This window comes from Mustelus asterias, chromosome 7 (assembly GCF_964213995.1).
Source record: "Mustelus asterias chromosome 7, sMusAst1.hap1.1, whole genome shotgun sequence".
Lineage (NCBI taxonomy): Eukaryota > Metazoa > Chordata > Chondrichthyes > Carcharhiniformes > Triakidae > Mustelus > Mustelus asterias.
Window position 1 is genome coordinate 133522862 of NC_135807.1, and position 21597 is coordinate 133544458.

Below are 21597 nucleotides of genomic sequence, written 5' to 3' on the forward strand. Positions count from 1 at the left end.
GAATATGGGCAAAATTGTGGCAATTATGAATAGCTTAGAGGTATAAACTGGGCAGCATGAACAATTTGGGCCGAAGGGCCTGTTTCATCCCAAAGCACTTTGGAGTAAATGGAACATGCTGTTAAAATGTTATAATGTTGGAATTGCAGCAGCCAATTTGCACACAGCAAACTTCCACAAACAGCAATGTGATGATGATCAGGTAATCTACTTTGAGGAATAAATGTCAATCAGGAAAGTGTGAAGTTATACACTTTGGTAGGAAGAATAAAGGAGTGGAATATTATTTAAATGGAGAGAGACTGCAGAAAGCTGCAGCACAGAGGGATTTGGGGGTCCTCGTGCATAAATCACAAAAAGCTAGCACGCAGGTTCAGTGGGTACTAGGGAAGGCAAGTGGAATGTTGGACTTTATGTCAAAGGGAATGGAGCATACAAATAGGGAAGTCTTGCTAAAACTGTACAAGGCACTTGGAACACTGTGAACAGTTTTGGTCCCCTTATCTAAGGAAAGATATACTGGCATTGGAGGCAGTCCAGAGAAGGTTTCACAAGATCCATCTCGGGTGTGGAGGGATTTTCTTATGAGGAGAGGTTGAGTAGTTTAGGCCTCTACACATTGCTGTTTAGATGAATGATCCTGGAAATGAAAAGCTTGACATATTAGGTGCGTTTGAGGTCTCTTGGTCCATACTCTATGGAGTTTAGAAGGATGAGGAGGGAATCTCATTAAAACTTACAGAATACTGAAAGGCCTGCATAGAATGGACGTGGGGAAGATGTTTCCACTAGTAGGAGAGCCAAGGATCCGAGGGCACAACCTCAGAGTTAACGGATGACCCTTTAAAAAGTAAAGTTTATTTATCAATCACAAGTAGGCTTACATTCACACTGCAATGAAGTTTTTGTGAAAATCCCCGAGTCGTCACACTCCGGCACCTGTTCGGGTACACTGAGGGAGAATTTAACATGCCCAATGCACCTAACCAGCACGTCTTTCACACTGTGAGAGGAAACCAGAACACCTGGAGGAAACCCACGCAGACACGGGGAGAATGTGCAGACTCCACACAGACAGCGACCCAAGCCAGGAATAGAACCTGGGTCTCTCGCGCTGTGAGGCAGTAGTGCTAACCAATGTGCCACTGAGCCACCCCAAAAGCTTCTTTACAACCAAGATGAGGAGGAATGTCTTCAGCCAGAGGCTGGTGAATCTGTGAAACTCATTGCCACGGGTGGCTGTGGAGGCCAGGTCATTGAGTGTATTTAAGACAGAAGTAGATAGGTTCTTGATTGGTAAGGGAATCAAAGGTTATGTGGAAATCGCGGGAGAATGGGGTTGAGAAATTTATCAGTCATGATTGAATGGCAGAGCAGATGGACCAAATAGCCAAATTCTGCTCTCATATCAGATGATCTTACGATCTCTACCATAACCAGGCGAGACACCGGGGGAACCCTCACTTTGACTGGTGATCACACATCAGACAACTTGGAGAAAATGACAAATCTGAGTGGCAGTATAACCTTTCTGAAAATACAATAGTTCCTTGAGTGGAATGGCAGAGTCTAATTAATCAAAAAATAATTATGTCCGGGAATTATGTGAGCGCTGGAGATAGCGAATTGATAACTTGCTTTAGCTGCAGGTCAGACAGCACATTATCAACAACTCTCCATCATGTCAGTGCTTTCCTAACAGAGACAGGCCTCATTACTTAACTAATAAACTATCTCTCTGATAGTTAATTATAAGCTTCTTTTTTTTAAACAAAGCTGTTTCATTAGAACTTTTTTAATGATCTGCAGCAAAGCTCTTTTAGCATCAGACACCAAGTAGTTGAATATCATTAATAAAAGTTAATACAACCCCTAAAGGAAGTGAATAATAATTAATTTTCTCCTTTTTTCAATTAGTGTGTGATTTGGACAGACAGTGTGATAAATGTACAAATGTGATCCAGACAAGGAACCTGGAAATTGCATTCAGTGTAAGGGTTACCTTCCTTTAATGGAAAAGATACAAACCTTCTTTGGTGAGGCCACAGCCGGAGTATTATGCGCAGTTCTGGTCGCCACATTATAGGAAGAATGTGAATGCACTGGAGGGGGTGCAGAGGAGATTTATCAGGATGCTGCCTGGGATGGAACATTTAATTTATGAAGAGAGGTTGGATAGGCTTGGGTTGTTTTCATTGGAGCAGAGAAGACTGAGGGTTGACCTGATTGAGGTGTTCAAGATTATGAGGAGCATGGACAGGGTGGATAGGGAGCAGCTGTTCCCCTTAGTTGAAGGATCAGTTACGAGGGGACACAATTTAAAGGGGGGGGGGTGGGAGGTTGAGGGGGGATTTGAGGAAAAATCTTTTTACCCAGAGGGTGGTGACAGTCTGGAATGCGCTGCCTGGGAGGGTGGTGGAGGCGGGATGCCTCACATCCTTTAAAAAGTACCTGGATGAGCACTTGGCACAGCATAACATTCAAGGCTATGGGCCAAGTGCTGGCAAGTGGGATTAAGGTGGGCAGATCAGGGCATTTCATGCGTCGGTGCAGACTCAATGGGCCGAATGGCCTCTTCTACACTGTAGTGATTCTGTGATTCTGCGATTCTTATCGTCCAACCATTCAAAATCATGAGGGCAGCACAGTGGCATAGTGATTAACACTGCTGCCTCACAGTGCCAGGGACCCAGGTTCAATTCCCAGCTTGGGTCACTGTCTGCGCAGAAACTGCACATTCTCCCCGTGTCTGCATGGGTTTCCTCCGGATGCTCTGGCTTCCTCCCACAGTCCGAAAGTCGTGCTGGTTAGAGGAATTGACCATGCTAAATTCTCCCTCAGTGTGACCAAACAGGCACTGGAGTGTGGCAGGTAGGGGATTTTCACAGTAACTTCATTCAGACTCCATCAAAATCCTCAGCAACAGGTTTTGCTTTCCAACGTTGTGTCTGGTTTGTGGAAAATGTAAAGTGAGGTCCCATCCATCTCCATAGGGGCAAATGTGCGTTGATAGGTTCAATAGGGTCCAAGCTAAACAAATTCACCTGGAACCCCCAACAAAACCTTCAGTCATTTCTTTCTTTCAACATGTTCCGAGATCTTTCCCGTCCTGAATTAAGCCAGGGTGGGGGAGCTGATGTGCATGGAACATGGCTGGAGTCTGGTGTTGGATTGGGGATAGGGATAGGGAATGGTGGGGAGGAGGGGTAAGTTTAAACATCCCAGATGTGGGACAGGCGTTGGATGTCCCAGCTTTCCCATTTGATTTGAAGAAAGAATCAACATGGCGGCATTGTTAATCTCAGCGTGGGAGATCGTAAAGCCACTCACTGTGTTCCATTTCACCATTTTGTTTGTCATCTTCGCCATGCAAACCAACAGACAGAAAAAAGCGGAATACAAAAATGGCAAATTTTAAATTAAGTTGCTTCTGTGGTGCGTTTGTTTCCTGAGGAGCTGTATGAGATTGAAATCTGTTAGCAGGAACCATGCATCCTTTGTTATAGAATCCCTACAGTACAGAAGGAGACCATTCGGCCCACCGAGTATGTTCTGACCACAATCCCACCCAGGCCCTATTCCTGTCACTTCCATTTATTCTGCTAATCCTCCTGACACTAGGGTCAATTTAGCATGACCAATCAACCTAACCTGCACATTTTTGGACTGATTTTTTGATCAAACTTAATGCAAAAAATCATATTATTGTCTATAGTGGTGACAGAGCTAAAAATATCCACCGAATGTGCCACAATGTGTGCAACAAGCTTAGTTAATAAAGATTAAGTCAGCGGTAACCTCAATTTCATTTTACCTGCATTGTTCCTTAGAGGGAAATATCATGTTTAGTGATTATCTCTTTAGTGAATGAGTGAATCACTTCAAGGAATTAAATATTAAGTACTCGTGTGAATTTTGGTTAGAGCAATTATGAATAAAAATCTTTCAGAACAAAACAAAGCTATTTCTCCCAATGAAGGATGTCACTTCTGGATTAATATCAATCCTTAGTACATGTTCTTCTCACCAGATCAATGACTCCTCTCGTTCTGCAGAACTTTGGAAGCCTCCACCTTCATTGGATGTCAATGTTCTGAGCAAGACCGCAAGAAAATATAAAGGGTTGTGAACGTAGCCCAGTCCATCACGCAAACCAGCCTTCCATCCACTGACTCTGTCTACACTTCCCGCTGCCTCGGAAAAGCAGCCAGCATAATCAAGGGTCCCCACGCACCCTGGACGTACTCTCTTCCACCTTCTTCCGTCGGGAAAAAGATACAAAAGTCTGAGATCACGCACCAACAGATGCAAGAACAGCATTTTCCCTGCTGGCATCAGACTTTTGAATGGACCTACCATATATCAAGCTGATCTTTCTCTGCGCCCTATCTGTGATTGTGACTTTATGGCTGGAATTTTACCGGCCCCAGAATCGGCTGGCAGAATGGAATTCTTCGTTGGCCATGGGCAGGATTTTATGAGCCTCACCCGAACAAGGTCGTAAAATCCCAGCCTATGGGTGGGATTTTATGGCCTTGCTCGAGCGAGACTGGAAATTCCCGCTCGAGGTCAACGGACAATTCCGTTGTCCGCCCCTGACCCGCTCCGATTCTGTGGCTGGCGGGATGGTCGAATTCCGACATATCATAGAAACCCTACAGTACAGAAAGAGGCCATTCAGCCCATCGAGTCTGCACCGACCACAATCCCACCCAGGCCCTAACCCCATATCCCTACATATTTTACCCGCTAGTCCACGCATCCTAGGACACTAAGGGGCAATTTTTTTAGCATAGCCAATCAACCTAACCCACACATCTTTGGACTGTGGGAGGAAACCGGAGCACCCGGAGGAAACCCACGCAGACATGAGGAGAATGTGCAAACTCCACACAGACAGCGACCCAAGCCGGGAATCGAACCCAGGTCCCTGGAGCTGTGAAGCAGCAGTGCTAACCACTGTGCTACCGTGCTGCCCATATATTCTGCACCCTCTCCTTTCTTTCTCTATGAAGGGAATGTTTTGTCTGTATAGCACGCAAGAAACAATACTGTATATCAATACATGTGACAACAATAAATCAAATCAAATGGAAAAGTCACTGGGAACTCTCCACTGGTTAAGAGAAAAAGGCTTCAGCCACTTTCCAGGGGCAAATCGGTTTTTGGCTTGGGTGTTGTTGAGGCCGGGAAGACTGTGAAGGGGTGATTTCCGGATGCTATGTTCCTGGCGGGGAGCAGTGCCCAGCAGGAAATTGGGATGCCAGACTGAACTGTGTGGGCCCGATTTTCACTGCTTGTGTCATGGGGAGGTATCAGCCAATCAATGGGCCCAGTGTCCTCACCAATGAGGCGACATTGACGAATGAGGGGGGATCTCGTAGAGACTTATAAAATTCTAACAGGACTAGACAGGGTAGATGCAGGGAGGATGTTCCCGATGGTGGGGAATCCAGAACCAGGGGTCACAGTCTGAGGATTCAGGGTAGACCATTTAGGACGGAGGTAAGGAGACATTTCTTCATCCAAAGAGTGGTGAGCCTGTGGAATTCATTACCACAGGAAGTACTCAATGCATAGCATTGATTTTCTGGAGCCCATCTGCCAACTCTAGCTTCAGTGGGCAACAATTGGCGCTTCTCGGCCGGACCGTTGTGACGTTGAGTCCCACTTCAGAGACCAGAGCATGCACATTAGGCTTTGCAGTACTGAGTGAGTGCCACCCTGCCAAGCTTTGGATGAGGCATTAAACCGAAGCCACATCTATCCATTCAGGCGGATGTAAAAGATCCCTCAGCACAACATTGAAGAAGAGTAGGGGAGTTTTTGGTCGATATTTATCCAACTATGCTTAAATTGCTAGATTATCCAGTTATTTCTACCGTGTGCAAATTGATTGCCAGTTTTCCTGTGGCTACACTTCAAAGAATCATAGAATCCCTCCTGTGCAGAAGGAGGCCATTCAACCCATCGAGTCTGCACCAACCAGAATCCCTCCCAGCCCCTATCCCCTTGGCCCCATGTATTTACCCTGCTAATCCATCTGACACTAAGTGGCAATTTAGCATGGCCAATCCACCTAACCCACACATCTTAGGGTGGCACGGTGGCACAGTGGTTAGCACTGTTGCCTCACAGCGCCAGGGACCCAGGTTCGATTCCTGGCTTGGATCACTGAATGTGTGGAGTTTGCACATTCTCCCCGTGTCTGCGTGGGTTTCCCCCAGGTACTCCGGTTTCCTCCCACAGTCCAAAGATGTGCAGGTTAGGTTGATTGGCCATGCTAAATTGCCCATTAGTGTCAGGAGGATTAGTAATGTAAATAAGTAGAGTCATGGGGGTGGGGTCTGGGTGGGACTGTGGTCGGTGTAGACTTGATGGGCCGAATGGCCTCCTTCTGCACTGGAGGGATTCTATGATCTTTGGAGTGTGGAAAAAAACCAGAGCATCTGGAGGAAACTCACACAGTCACGGGGAGAATGTGCAAACTCCACACAGACAGTGACCCAAGGCCGGAATCGAACCCGGGTCCCTGGCTCTGTGAGGAAGCAGTTCTCACCGCTGTGCCATCGTGCCGCCCTGTTCTGCTACCGTGCCGCCCTGTTATTGCTTATTAGCTGTAAAGTGCTGTTGTGAAAGATGTTGTGAAAGGTGCTATATAAATGCAGGTTATTTCTTTTATTTAATTCAGGGCACCAAAATCACTGGATGGGGCACCAGAATGGGCAGTCAGTCACCCAAAGGCGAAGATCCACATGTCTTCATGTATCAATCGGTCTCCCTGCTTTCGGGGCAAGGGATTAGAAGTTGAAAATTTACTTCTTAAATACAGCACGGCACAGTTCCATTTCATTTTGGCTGCCTGTGGTTGAACAAGAGTACAATCCACTAAGATCTCACAGAACGAGTTTAACTCAACCACAACACCATTCCAGTGAGCCGCAATGTAAAACCACCACTAAAGGTGAAGAAAGAGCGTTCTGATTCAATTGCCCTGTTAAGTCAAGGGCATGATGTGGAGATGCCAGCGTTGGACTGGGGTAAACACGGTAAGAAGTTTAACAACACCAGGTTAAACCTTTACTAAAGGTTGGACTTTAACCTGGTGTTGTTAAACTTCTTACTAAGTCAAGGGCATAACATGGTTTGTAATGTGACCATGTGGATATACAGTCAGCCATGAGCAATGTAGCATTCTGCTAATGTCACTGGTCTTTTAATTCAAAGACCTGGGCCACTAATCTGTCAGATATAAATTTAAATCCCACCATTGCTGCCATACAATTTAAGTTTGAGTTAATTGCATAACGGTAAAGTGGCCATAGACCCAGGTGACCATAAGCTGTTCTCCCTTTTGACAGTGGGGGGGGAGAGCTGACTTGTGGTGATCTTGACCTGAGGGTCACCACACCTCAGACAAGGGGCAAGGTTGAGAAGGTGGGGCCTTCATGAATAACCTCAGCCAGTATGGGAATTGAACCCACGCTGTTGGCATCACTCGGCATCACTAACCAGCCATCCAGCCAACTGAGCTAAATTAACCCTCCACTAATTGCATAAATCTGGAATAAAGTTTAAAGTTTATTTATTAGTATCACAAGTAGGCTTACATTAACACTGCAATGAATTTACTGTGAAAATCCCCAAGTCTTCACACTCCGGTGCCTGTTCAGGTACACTGAGGGAGAATTTAGCACAGCCAATGCACCTGACCAGCACGTCTTTCAGACTGTGGGAGGAAACCAGAGCGCCTGGAGGAAACCCACGCAGACACGGGGAGAACATACAGACTCCGCACAGTCAGTGACCTGAGCCGGGAGTTGAACCCAGGTCCCTAGCGCTGTGAGGCAGCAGTGCTAACCACTGTGCCACCATGCCGCCCGAAGCTGGAATCAAGTAATAGTGACCACTTAACCACCATATGACTGTAAAATCCCATCCAGTTCACAAATAGTCTTTGTGTAGGAAAAGCTGCTCTCCTTACCCACTCTGGCATCTATATGACTTTAGACCCATAGTAGTCCAGTTGACTCTTAACTAGCTAACAACAACACAGTGGCACAGTGGTTAGCACAGCTGCCTCACAGTGCCAAGGAACCGGGTTCGATTCCAGCCTGGGGTGACTGACTGTATGGGGTTTGCATGTTCTCCCTGTGTCTGCGTGGGTTTCCTCCAGATGCTCCAGTTTCCTCCCACAGTCCAGGTTAGGTTGATTAGCCATTGTGAATTGCCCTTTAATGTCAGGGGGGTAATGTAGGGTAGATATGTGGGGTTGGGGGATAAGGCTTAGGTGAGATTGTTGCCGATGCCGGCTTGATGGGCTGAATGGCCTCCTTCTGCACTATAAGGATTCTATTCTCTGAAATGGCACGCCACTCAGTTGGACAATAAATGTTGGCCTTGCCCACATCCGACCGATGAATAGTTAAGACAAAAACAGGAGACCTGGTCACTTCACAATAAAGTTATTGTTTATTTTAAAATGGAATAAAGTGGGAAGAGTTTTGTGTCTGTACAGTTGCGATCCTGTCATGTGCTATGCACTGAGGACACCTGCTGGCTGACTCTCCCATACACAGCGAGGTAACACTACACCAGGTTATTGGTGAAAATTACACTCCACCAAAACACTTTTCCTTTGTAGTCTTTCAAACTGCAGCATTGCATTAATTACATCCTTCAGGCATTTCTTTAATAACATCAAGTCACCTTAGCATTTTTAAATCTTAATTGCAATCCGTAGGTGAATAAAACTGGAAGGTGACATAGAATTTGCCCGAAATGGGCCATTTGACCCAACTGGTCTGTGCCGATGTTTATGCTCCACACAAGCTTCCCAACACTGCTCTCCATCCTAGCCCATCAGCACAACCTTTTACAATAGAGCGGCTAGCACTGCTGCCTCACGGCGCCAGAGACCCGGGTTCGATTCCCGGCTTGGGTCACTGTCTGTGTGGAGTCTGTACGTTCTCCCCGTGTCTGCGTGGGTTTCCTCCGGGTGCTCCGGTTTCCTCCCACAGTCCAAAGACGTGCTGGTTAGGTGCATTGGCCGTGCTAAATTCTCCCTCAGTGTACCCGAACAGGTGCCAGAGTGTGGTGACTGGTAGATATTCACAGTAACTTCATTGCAGTGTTAATGCAAGTCTACTTATGACTAAAAAATAAACTTTACTTTAATAGATTGCATTTTGTGTGGGAAAATATGATGTTTTTACATTTTTTTTCTGCAGAAATTTGAACATAAACCTGCTGTCAGAATACTGAGCTTCAACAAGTTGTTTGCCCTCGGAGCATCGATCCTGTCAACATGTGAAGCTCCTGAACTGAGTTGAACTTCCTTTGTTTGTTTGATTCACAGTTCCAAATGTTATTTCGCAGACAAGGGGGCGCGATCTTACTGCCTGTTCACGCTACGCTCCCGCTGCGGCGAAGTCGGAGAATATGGCGGCCAGTCAAATTTCCCGTTCACTGCAGCGGGATGGGAAAATCTCGCTGGCGTGAAACGGTTGGAAAATTCCAGCCAGGCTTGCTGGAGGGATGTGCAGCAAGACTCTTCATTTATTGGTTTTTCTTCTAATTCGGCCTTGGAATACAGGCATCATTGGCAAGGCTAACATTTATTACCCATCCCATTACCCATGCTGATCTTCCTTCATGAACTGCCTCGGTACATGTGACGAAGGCCCTCCCAAGTTTGTTCGAGGCACTGTGCGTCTGATTCGCTTTATTTGGCATTTTATTCTACGTTGCTTCTTATTGATTTTGTGGGTTATTCACTTGGGAGAGAAGGATTTGCAGAGGTGGACTGGTGCATTGGATCTGGTAGATGCAGTTAAGATACTCCATCTACCAGATCCAATGGGGATACGTGGGGCGGCTCGGTGGCACAATGGTCAGCACTGCTGCCTCACAGCGTCAGGGACCCGAGTTCGATTCCGGCCTTGGGTCACTGCCTGTGTGGAGTTTGCACATTCTCCCCGTGTCTGCTTGGCTTTCCCTCGGGTGCTCCGGTTTCCCCCCACAGTCCAAAGATGTGCGGGTTAGGTTAATTGGCCATGCTAAATTGACCCGAGTGTCAGGAGGATTAGCAGGGTAAATATGAGGGGTTGTGGGAATAGGGCCTGGGTGGGTTTGTAGACGGTACAGACTTGATGGGATGAATGGCCTTCTAAACTGTAGGGATTCTATGATTCTATACAAACCAACCATGATCTAATTAAATGGTGGAACAGACTCAAGGGACTGAATGGGCTCCTTGTGTTCTGGGCATGAGAGTGGCATTGTGGTAATGTGAGTAGACTCGTACTCCAAAGGCCCTAATGGGGGTTCCACCATAATCCCACCATTGCAGTTTGTGGAATTTAAATTCAATTAATAAAACGATCAGGAATTGAAAAGTTATCTTAGTAATGTTGACTATGAAAGAACTGCTGTACAAACTCACCTGGATGACTAATATCCTCTAAGGAAGGAATTCTGATGTCCAGCATGTGACCCACAGCAATGAAGTTGATTCTTAACTGGACGTGAGGTGGAGGCAGGTTCAATCGAGGCATTCAAGAGGGCATTGGATGATTACTCGATTAGAAACAATGTGCAGGGGTACGGGGGAAAAGGCAGGGAAATGGCATCAAGTCATGATGCTCATTTGGGGAGCCGGTGCAGACACAATGGGCCAAATGGTCTCCTTCTGCAATGTAATGATTCTGCGAACTGCTACTGCCCTCTGAAATGGCCTCGCAAACTGATGTGGGAAATTTTTAACCAGTTATTAGGGTTTTTAGACAGTAAACCTTAAGACACTGACAGAATTACTAGCAAAGGGTGAAATGATTCTTAAAGCAAGATTATATCTAACAAGAGAATAGGTTACACACATGTGAATGCAGTCAGAGAGTTAAACAAGTAATCATGATTTAACACATATATGCTGATGTTTTAAATATGTTTTTAAGTATTGTGTGAATTAGTGTTCACTTTAGAGGAAGACAAGTTACCGCAAGGTATGATGGTAAAGGCGAATAGTTCAGAACTAAAGGCCTGGGAACTCTGTAGTTAGCAAAATTCATTTCAGAAAGTTTCTTATGCGGGAACACATATTACAACATTTATGAATAGGTGTATTCATTGCCTAGATTTAGGATGGAAACGTGCCCGGATGTGGGACCACGTGTTTACCCAGTTTGGCAATGATCTGGTGGGAACATTCACTTTGATCCCTGTAGTGGGTGTCTAAGGTAACTTGGCAATGGGGAAGTGACTTTAGCCAAGATGGGAGTTAGCATCCGGATTTAATAGATGAATGAGATATCATGATGCTGGATGGTAAAATGCAATTGGCTGAGGAGTATGACAGGGATTATTATTGATATGTGTATACTAAAGGTGATTGATTTTAAACTAATGTAAGGCGGGAATGATTGATAAGAAAACCTATAATTGCTCTGTTTAGAATTGTAAAGGTCAGATCTATTCAGAGAGGGCCGGCTGCTCCACCCGAGAGCTGACTCGACACTCTGTTGATCTCCAAGCAGCTACTGGTCAAATAAAGTTACGTCTTTGGTTCAGAAACACTGGCTTTGTGAGTCTTGTATTGTCTTTGAGTTTCCCTGACAGTACTGGTCACCTCAGGTACCCCAACAACACAAACCATTCAGTTAAAGAGCAATAGGGACAGGCAACAAATGCTGCCGATGTCCATAGAATGAAGTAAAATGTTCATTTCTATTTTCCCTCCTCCTCTTTAAGAAACTTTTATAGTGTCACAGATTTGTCACAATACAGAAGGAGGCCATTTGACCCAAAATGTCTGCACCGGGCTCTCCAAATGGGCAACTCACTCAGCGCAATTCTCCCACCTTCTCCCCATAACCCTGCACATTCTTTCTTTTCAGATAACAACTCTAATTCTCTCTTGAATGCTTCAATTGAATCTGCTTCCATCACAATCCCAGACAGTGCATTCAAAACCTTAACAACTTGCTGCATGAAAACGTTTTTTCTCATGTCTTCATTGCTTCTTTTGCCAATTACTTTAAATATGTATCCTCTGTTTCTTGATCCTTCCAACAGTGGGAATAGTTTCTCCATCTCTACTCTATCCAGACCTCTCATGATTTTGATCACCTCTATCAAATCTTCTCTCAGTCTTTTCTTTTCCCCAAGAAAAACAGCCCAACTTCTCAAATCTCCACAACTGAAGTTGCTCATTTTTGGAACCATTCTCATGAATCATTTCTGAACTCTCTCCAATGCCTCCACAAGCTTCCAAAACTGGGATGCAATACTCCAGCTGAGGCTGAACTAGTGCCTTATACAAGTTCAATGTAACTTCCTTGTTCACACAAGAACAGATAAGCTGGAAAATCTCACCAGGACTGACAGCTTCTGTGAAGAGAGAATAGAGCCAACGTTTTGAGTCTAAATGACCCTTCGTCAGAGCACATGTCTTCATTGTCTTCGCTCTGACAAAGAGTCATCTAGACTCGAAACGTTAGCTCTATTCTCTCTCCACAGATGTTGTCAAACCTGCTGAGATTTTCCAGCATTTTCTGTTTTTGTTTACGATTCCAGCATCCGCAGTGTTTTTCTTATAACGTCCTTGCTCTTGGACTCTAAGCCATGTTGTTGTTAGCATACTTCCACACCCATATATTGTTTTTTACCCTTTGGGGAATAGTGGGGGAAGTGGTGGAAGGATTTCTGAGCTGATTATCAGTCCATTAAACCACATTGAATGCTCCTTCCATGGTCAATAAGTCTCGGCGTTGGACCTGAACCTGGAGCTTCTGATCCAGCAGTGGGGGTGTTACCACTGTGCCACAAGACCTCCACGCACCCTTATTTATAAAGTCTAGGTTACTGTACACTCTATCACCCGTGTTCTCAACCTGTCCTGCCACTTTCCATGACTTAAGCATTTATAAACCCAGGTCTCCCTTTAGACTTGTACCCTTGTCTCTCCATGTTCTTCCCACCAATTTTTACAGATGCACCATAAAAAACATCCTTTCTGGTTGTATCACAGCTTGGTATGGCTCCTGCTCTGCCCATGACCTCAAGGAACTACAAAGGATGCTGAATGTAGCCCAATCCATCACGCAAACCAGCCTCCCATCCATTGACTCTGTCTACACTTCCCGCTGCCTCGGAAAAGCAGCCAGCACAATTAAGGACCCACACATACCCCAGACATACTCTCTTCCACCTTCTTCTCTCAGGAAAAAGATACAAAGGCCTGAGGTCAAGTACCAACCGGCTCAAGAACAGCTTCTTCCCTGTTGCCATCAGACTTTTGAATGGACCTACCTCGCATTAAGTTGATCTTTCTCTACACCCTAGCTATGAATGTAACACCACATTCTGCACTCTTTCCTTTCCTTCTCTGTGAACGGTATGCTTTGTCAGTATAGCGTGCAGGAAACAATACTTTTCACTGAATACTAATACATAAGACAATAATAAATCAAATCAAATCCCATCAAAGTCAAAATGGATCACTACACATTTCTCCACTTGGACTTCATCTGCCACTTGTTAGCCCAATCCACCAACTTGTCAATGTCCTTTCCAAGTTCTATACAATCCTCCACACAGTTTGCAAGATTTTTATCATCTGTAAATTTGGAAATTGTGCCCAACCCACCAGATCAGAAATATATATCAGGAAAAGCAAGGATCCCAATACTGATCCCTGGGAAATTCCACTACGAACCTTCCTCCAGTCCCAAATACTTCCTTTAACCATTACTCGCTGTTTCCTGTCCCTCCACCAATTTTGTACCAATGTTGCTACCTCTCCTTTTATTCCATGAGCAGATCAAATATTTTGGATGGTACTTTATTAAATGCCTTTTGAAAGTCCGTGTAGACCATACCTCCATTCGATGCATTACCTCCATCGACCCTCTCCTCCAACTCTTCAAAAAACTCCAGCCATATAATTAAATTCAAATTTCCCTCAAGAAATCCATGCCGGCTTTCCATAACTGACTCACATTTGTTCATGTGACGATTAATTTTGTCCCTATTTACTGGTTCTAGAAATTTCCCCACCACCAAAGTTTTTTTATCTTTAAGTTCTTAACTAAATTACTCCTCTCTGCTCCCCACCCCCTGCCACCCCCACACACAACACCAGGATAATCCCATCTTTAAATCATGAATCTTTACAAGTCGACCTTGCAGATCATCTGGAGAAGAGAGGTCAGCTGAAAAGAAACGGAGGAGGATTTTGGGGAGGGCAGCAGAAAAACAATAAAGTAAATAGGGACATCAGAAGGAACATAGAAACAAGAGGATGCCCATGGACCTTTCGAGCCTGTTCCATGTGAATCATGGCTAACCTGTATCTCAACTTCATCGCTCTAGATATGTGGGGTTACGGGGATGGGGCCTGGGTGGGATTGTAGACGGTGCAGACTCGATGGGCCAAATGGCCTTCTTCTGCTCTTTAGGGATATCTACCCTGCAAGATCTCCTGACACTAAGGGGCGATTTAGCATGGCCAATCAACCTAACCCGCACATCTTTGGACTGTGGGAGGAAACCTGAGAAGCTGGAGGAAACCCACGCAGACACAGGGAGAACGTGCAATCTCCACACAGTCACCCAAGCCGGGAATTGAACCCAATTAATTGATTAATGATGTTGGTTGAGGGATAATTATTGGCTAAGACACCAGCGAGCATTCGCCTTGTCTTCTTTGAATACATCATAGGTTCTTTTATCTTTATGTGAGGGTGGACAGGGCTTTAATTTAGTGTCTGATTCAAAATATAATACCTCCAACAGTACAGTATTCCCTCCCCAGTACAATGGAGTAGCAGATTTGTACTATGATTCTATGATTTGAAAAAACAAGGGCTGGAATCTTATCACCGATGATGCTGGTGGGAATTTCTCAACCCGTTGTAGGGAATGGAGATTTGGCTGGCCACCAAATTCTCCGACTTTGCTGCAGCGGGAACGTGGCGTGAATGGCAGGAAAGATTGCGCCTACGGGATCTGGTTTTTTATCACTCTTTCGTTATTAGAAACCTGCCTTGGTTAAATTGGCTGCCATGTTTCGAATGTTACCATGGTTACTACACTTCAAAGGCACTTTTTTGGCTGGAAAATGTTTTGAGATGTCCTGAGGTCATGTTTGATATATTTCTCAATCCCATTCTTCTGCCTTTTCCTTGTAACCTTGGATCCCCTTACCAATCAAGAACGTATCTATCACTGTCTTAAGGACACTCAATGACCTGGCCTCCACAGCCCTCTGTGGCAGTGAATTCCACAGATTCACCACCCTCTGGCTGAAGAAATTCCTCCTATTCTTGGTTCTAAAGGGCTGATGTAGACCGAGATGACATTCTGAGTGCCACTGATTCTGAATTGCTGCGCAGATGCATGTTGAAAAGTCTGTTATTGCTTCAAGTTCAACAACACCCAAAATAAAATGTGATGTAGGTTTAAGGTAAAAGGGGGAAAGTTTCAAGGAGATGTGAGAGGCAGGTTTTTTACACAGAGGTGGTAAGTACCTGGAATGCGCTGCCAGAGGAGGTGGTAGAAGCAGATACAATAGCAACGATTAAGAGGCATCTTGCCAAAAACATGAATAGACACGGAGTAGAGGGATACGGACCACGGAGAGGCAAAAGGTCTTTAGTTTAGAAAGGCGTCATATGTTGGTGCAGGCTTGGTGGGCCGAAGGGCCTGTGCTGTACTGTTCTTTGATCTCTGTTTGTGACTGTTTCCTGAGAATAATGGTCGATATAATTTCATGAGGAAGGATAAGAAGGGTACTGCTTGCTGCAGCTATCGTGGAAGACTTCATGCACATACCTTAAGTGAATTGAAAACCTCGCAATGCAGGATTTTCTTTAAAAAGAAAGATTTGCATTTATGAACAAACACCTTTCACAAAAAGCATTTCATTGGTTGTGAAGTACTTTTCCAGGTGTCCTGAGGTCATGAAAGAATCACAGAACGGTTACAGCACTGAGGGAGGCCATTCTACCCCTTGGGCAGGATTTTACAGCCTTGCCCAGGCGAGACTGGAAATTCCCACCCGAGGCCAACGGAGGTTTCTGTTGTTGGACCCTCACCTGCGCCGATTCCGTGGCGGGCGAGATGGTAAAGTTCCGGCCATTGTGTCTACGACAGTTATCTGGAGGGGCGATTCAACCAGTCTCACCCTCCTTTGCCCCATAGCCCTGCAAATATCTTTCTACGGATAGATATCCAATTCAAGGTGCTATGTAAATGTAAGTCTTTCATTCTAACAGAGTAGGTCCCTGTGAAGGATCAATATTAACAATGTATGGCGTACACATTATCCATCTTTATTCATGTTAAAACCTAGTAACCGTCCAGGACAGAAACATGGAGGTGCATTGATTATTGTGTTTTCATGTGTTCATCGCTCCTTGACAGATTTCATTTCCCACCATCCTCCAGTACAACGCCCCCCCTCCCCCTCCCCCTCCCCTCCCCCCACAACCCCCCAAATCAACAGTCGCCATAGAGAATGAAATTCAGAGATGGAGTTCTATTATCCTAGAGTTGAACACGCTACAGGATAAAAATTGGAAACCGTTGAGAAGAGCTTAAATCATGAATGCAGAGGAGAAATGCAACATTATGAAATGAAAAGTGATTATACAGCAGCTGCTAGCCTTTTCAGGGGGAAAAAATGAGGAATCGCTGTTTATTACACAGATAATGAGCTTTCCTCCTTCTTGTCACATGCTGTCAAATTTTATTACTGCTAAGGAGTATGTGGTACTATAAAATATACAATGATATTAAAAGTGCATATGCTTGGAAAAGGTTAGACTTGTCATTAGTTATTGTCCCAGACTGTCTGTCATCTTTCTCTCAGGAGAACCCCTCCCAGATGCCCAGATGATAATGCAAAGTTCATTCCCATTAACAACAACAATATAAAGGATTAAATTACTGAAAATGAATCATATGAACAGTGATGCTGAAATGCACTTTCGACCAACTCATCTCCAGTTCAAATTCTCACCCTTGGGTTCAAACGAACGCCTCCATTGCTTCGACCTGGTTGGCACGGTGGTGACACAGTGGTTAGCGCTGCTGCTGCACAACGCCAGGGACTCGGGTTCCATTCCGGTCTTGGGTGACTGCGTGGAATTTGCACGTTCTCCCCGTCTGTTTGGGTTTCCTCTGGGTGCTCTGGTTTCTCCCACGCCCCCAAAGATGCGCAGGTTAGGTGGATTGGCCATGCAAAATTAGCCTTTAGTGTCAGTGGGATTAGCAAGGTAAATGTGTCGGGTTAACATAGAAACATAGAAGTTGGAGCAGGGGAAGGCCATTTGGCCCTTCGAGCCTGTTCCGCCATTCATCACAATCATGGCTGATTGTCCAACTCAATAGCCTAATCCTGCTTTCTCCCCATAACCTTTGATCCCATTTGCCCCAAATGCTATATCTAGCCATCTCTTGAATACATTCAATGTTTTGGCATCAACTATTCACTAGGAGAATTTCACAGTAATTTCATTGCAGTGTTAATGTAAGCCTTATTTGTGACTGATAAATAAACTTTACTTTACTTCACTTCCTGTGGTAATGAATTCCACAGGCTCATCACTCTTTGAGTGAAGAAATGTCTCCTCATCTCCGTCCTAAATGGTCTACCCCGAATCCTCAGACTGTGACCCCTGGTTCTGGATTCCCCCACCATCGGGAACATCCTCCCTGAATCTACCCTACCTAGTCCTGTAAGAATTTTATAAGTCTCTATGAGATCCCCCCTCATTCATCTGAACCCCAGTGAAAACAATCCTAACCTTGTCAATCTTTCCTCATACGGGGATAGGGCCTGGGTGCGATTTTGCTGGTGCAGGATTGATGGGCTGAATGGCCTCCTTCTGCACTGTCAGGATTCCACAATTCCATGATTCTCCCTATCTCTGAGGCATTGTCTGCCCTCCAACCTGGCACAATCTGTGCCCCTCCGTTCCTCTTCATTGCGCAAATCTCTGATTTTCCTTCACCCCTCCATTGACGACGATGCCTCCAGCTGTCACAGTGTTAAGCTCTGTAGTTCCCTCTGTAAACCTCCCTGCCGGTCCATATCTTCTTGCTCCTCTAAGACCAATCTTTTGTCCAACTGTCCGAATATCTCCTTATGTGGCTCGGAACAATTCTGGTAAAGCTCCTGTGAAGCACCATGGGAACATTACTGGGCCCAAAGCACTATATAAATGCAAATCATTGTCAATCAATCTCCACTATCTGATGATTTAGCCCACGACAGTATATCAGTATACCTAGGATGGGATCACATTGAAATAAAACTCAAGTGATGAACATTGGCAATGAATGTCTGATACATCTACTTTTGAATTAGTGCTCAAAGGTCAAATTGCTTGTCTAATGTATTTCTTAACCAAAAGTTGAGGTTTCAGTAGACTGCCTGATAATCTCCATTAATTTATGTTCATATGTGCAAAGGCAAGCAAAGCAAATTGATTAAATAACATGTAATTATATATATCTTCTCTTAGTGAATTATATTATGTTTAAAATTCAGGTGAAAGTGCGTAATGTGACATTAGCGCAGTTGTATGAAATTCCTCTGGTTGCTATCATGAAAAGGATGTTAAGAATGTACTTAAATAGATTAATGTCTATTATGAGCATATCATAGAATGATAGCATCCCTACAGTGAAGAAAGAGGCCATTCGGCCCATCGAGCCTGCACCGATCACAGTCCCACCCAGGACCTATCCCCGTAACCCCACGTATTTACCCTGCTAATCCCCCTGACACTAAGGGGCAATTTAGCATAGCCAACCAACCTAACCCGCACGTCATTGGACTGTGGGAGGAAACCGGAGCACCAAGAGGAAACCCACACAGACACGGGGAGAACATGTAGACTCCGCACTGTCACCCAAGCTGGGATCGAAACCGGGTCCCTGTGAGGCAGCAGTGCTAACCGCTGTGCCGCCGTGCCACCCGTATCTGTTAAATTAGCATCTAGGAAAATTCTAGCAATTGCAATTATGTACTGCACGCAGTGTGGAATAAACAGCGCAAAGTAATTCACATAGGCCCTGAGCCAAAGACAAAGATATCAGCAGGACTGTCAAAGAGCTGATTAATTTTAAACAACAAGAGATTACATTTATATAGCAACATTAAAGTGTAAAAGAAGGTGCTTCACAGTGTTAATATTAAATGTCAGAATATGGTGGAAGAATAATGCAGCAGCTTGGTTTTTACCTTCAACAAGTTTATTCTACACCTAGCTCAGCAGAAACTCCTCATTGTTCCTGCACAGCAACCATTCCAGCTGTGTCTATTCATATTCTGTTGGAGGTTGAGCCAATAACCATCACCTGTCTTTAATAAGGCAATTAGCTTAACAATGTAACTGCCAAAGCCTGCATTTGCAGGGACACTGTCACACAGGGGAGGCGATGGCCTAGTGATATTATCGCTAGATTATTAACCCAGAAACGCAGCTAATATTCTGGGGACCTGGGCTCAAATCTCGCCACAGCAGATGGTGGCATTTGAATTCAATAAAAGCAATCTGTAATTAAGAATCCAGATGACCATGAAATCATTGTTGATTGTCAGAATAACCCATCTGGTTCACTAATGTCCTTTAGGGAAGGAAATCTGCCGTCCTTACCCGTCTGGCCTACATGGTACTCCAGAGCCACAGCAATGTGATTGAGTCTCAATTGCCCCTGGGCAACTAGCAATGGGCAATAAATGCTGGCCAACCAGCGACGCCCATGTCCCATGAATGAATTAAAAAAAGTGTTATAAATCAAGTATGACACTGAGTTACATAAGTAGATATTAGGCCAGGTTACCAAAAGCTTGTTCAAGGAGGGAGTCTTTCAGGGGTGTCTCAAAGGAGGAGAGAAGGTGGAAATGGTTCAGGGAGGGCATTCAAGAGTGAAGAGCCTAGGAAGCTGAAGGCATAGCTACCGACGGTGGAGCAATGGAAATCAGGATGCTCAAGAAGCCAGAATTAGAGGCGCATAGGTATTTTGGACGACTGTAGGAGTTGGAGGATATTCCGGAGAAAGTGAGGCAGAGCCAGAAAGATTCCTGATTGACAAGGGGGTGAAAGATTGTTGGGGGTGGGTAGGAATGTGGTGTTGAGACTACAATCAGATCAGCCATGATCTTATTGAATGGCTCAAGGGGCCATGTGGCCCACTCCTGCTCCTGATTCTTAAGTTTATATATATGTTTGTACATTCTGTCACATCGGCATCAGTGCCCTCAGATCAGGTCCCAGTTATCCCAGTTCCCTGTGTATTCCGAAAACGGGGAAAACCCCAAACAGGTCTGGGATATAATTTACCGGATACAATTCCCGCTGAGATGATAATCAGCTTCCACTATCTTCACAGGAGGTGGCAGTTCCATCTGTATTTTTTTTTCCTTTGAAATGTCCCTGTCTGGAAAAGGATGTGATATTCCATTGTCTCTCCCTCTCAGGACTGAGTATAATCCACACAGGATCTTTTCAGGCAGTCACAGAATTACATCCTCAGAACAGACAACTGACATTCTCAGCCATGGGCACGACCTTACCAGCCGTTCACGTCATGTTCCCACTGCAGGGAGGTCGGAGAATCTGGCGCCCAGCCAAACCCCGGTGTGTTCGCTCTTTCCCAACAGGGACAATCTCACAGTTGTGGTGTCACCCTTGTAAACCTTCTCTATCCCTTTTCTAATATGAAGGCCATAATTGTTTGCATTGCTCCAAGTATACTCTAAGCAAGGTTTGATCAAAGTCTTCCTCCAGACATCAAAAAAACTCAATTTTCAACTTTGCTGCCGACACCACCACAGTGGAGCTCAAACAATGACGAGACAGAGAACAGGAAAGAGGTAGAGAATCTGGTGAGCTGGTGCGATGACAATAATCTCTCCCTCAATGTCAACAAAATGAAGGAGATTGTCAATGACTTCAGGAAGTGTAAAGGAGAACATGCCCCTGTCTCCATCAACAGGGATGAAGTAGAAAGGGTCGCGGGCTTCATGTTTTTAGGTGTCCAGATCACCAACAACCTATCCAGGTCACCCCATGCCGACACTATAGTTAGAAAGCCCACCGACGCCTCCACTTTCTCAGAAGACTCAGGACATTTGGCAAGTCAGCCACGACTCTCACCAACTTTTACAGATGCACCATAGAAAGCATTCTTTCTGGTTGTATCACAGCTTGTTTTGGCTCCTGCTCTGCCCAAGACCGCAAGGAACTACAACAGGTCGTGAAGGTAGACCAATCCATCACGCAAAATAGCCTCCCATCCATTGACTCTGTCTACACTTCCCGCTGCCTCGGAAAAGCAGCCAGCATAATTAAGGACCCCAGGCCCCCCAGACATTCTCTCTTCCACCTTCTTCCATCGGGAAAAAGATACAAAAGTCTGAGGTCACATACCAACCGACTCAAGAACAGCTTCTTCTCTGCTGCCATCAGACTTTTGAATGGACCTACCTCGCATTAAGTTGATCTTTCTTTGCACCCTAGCTATTACAGTAACACTACATTCTGCACTCTCACATTTTCTTCTCTATGAACGGTATGCTTTGTCTGT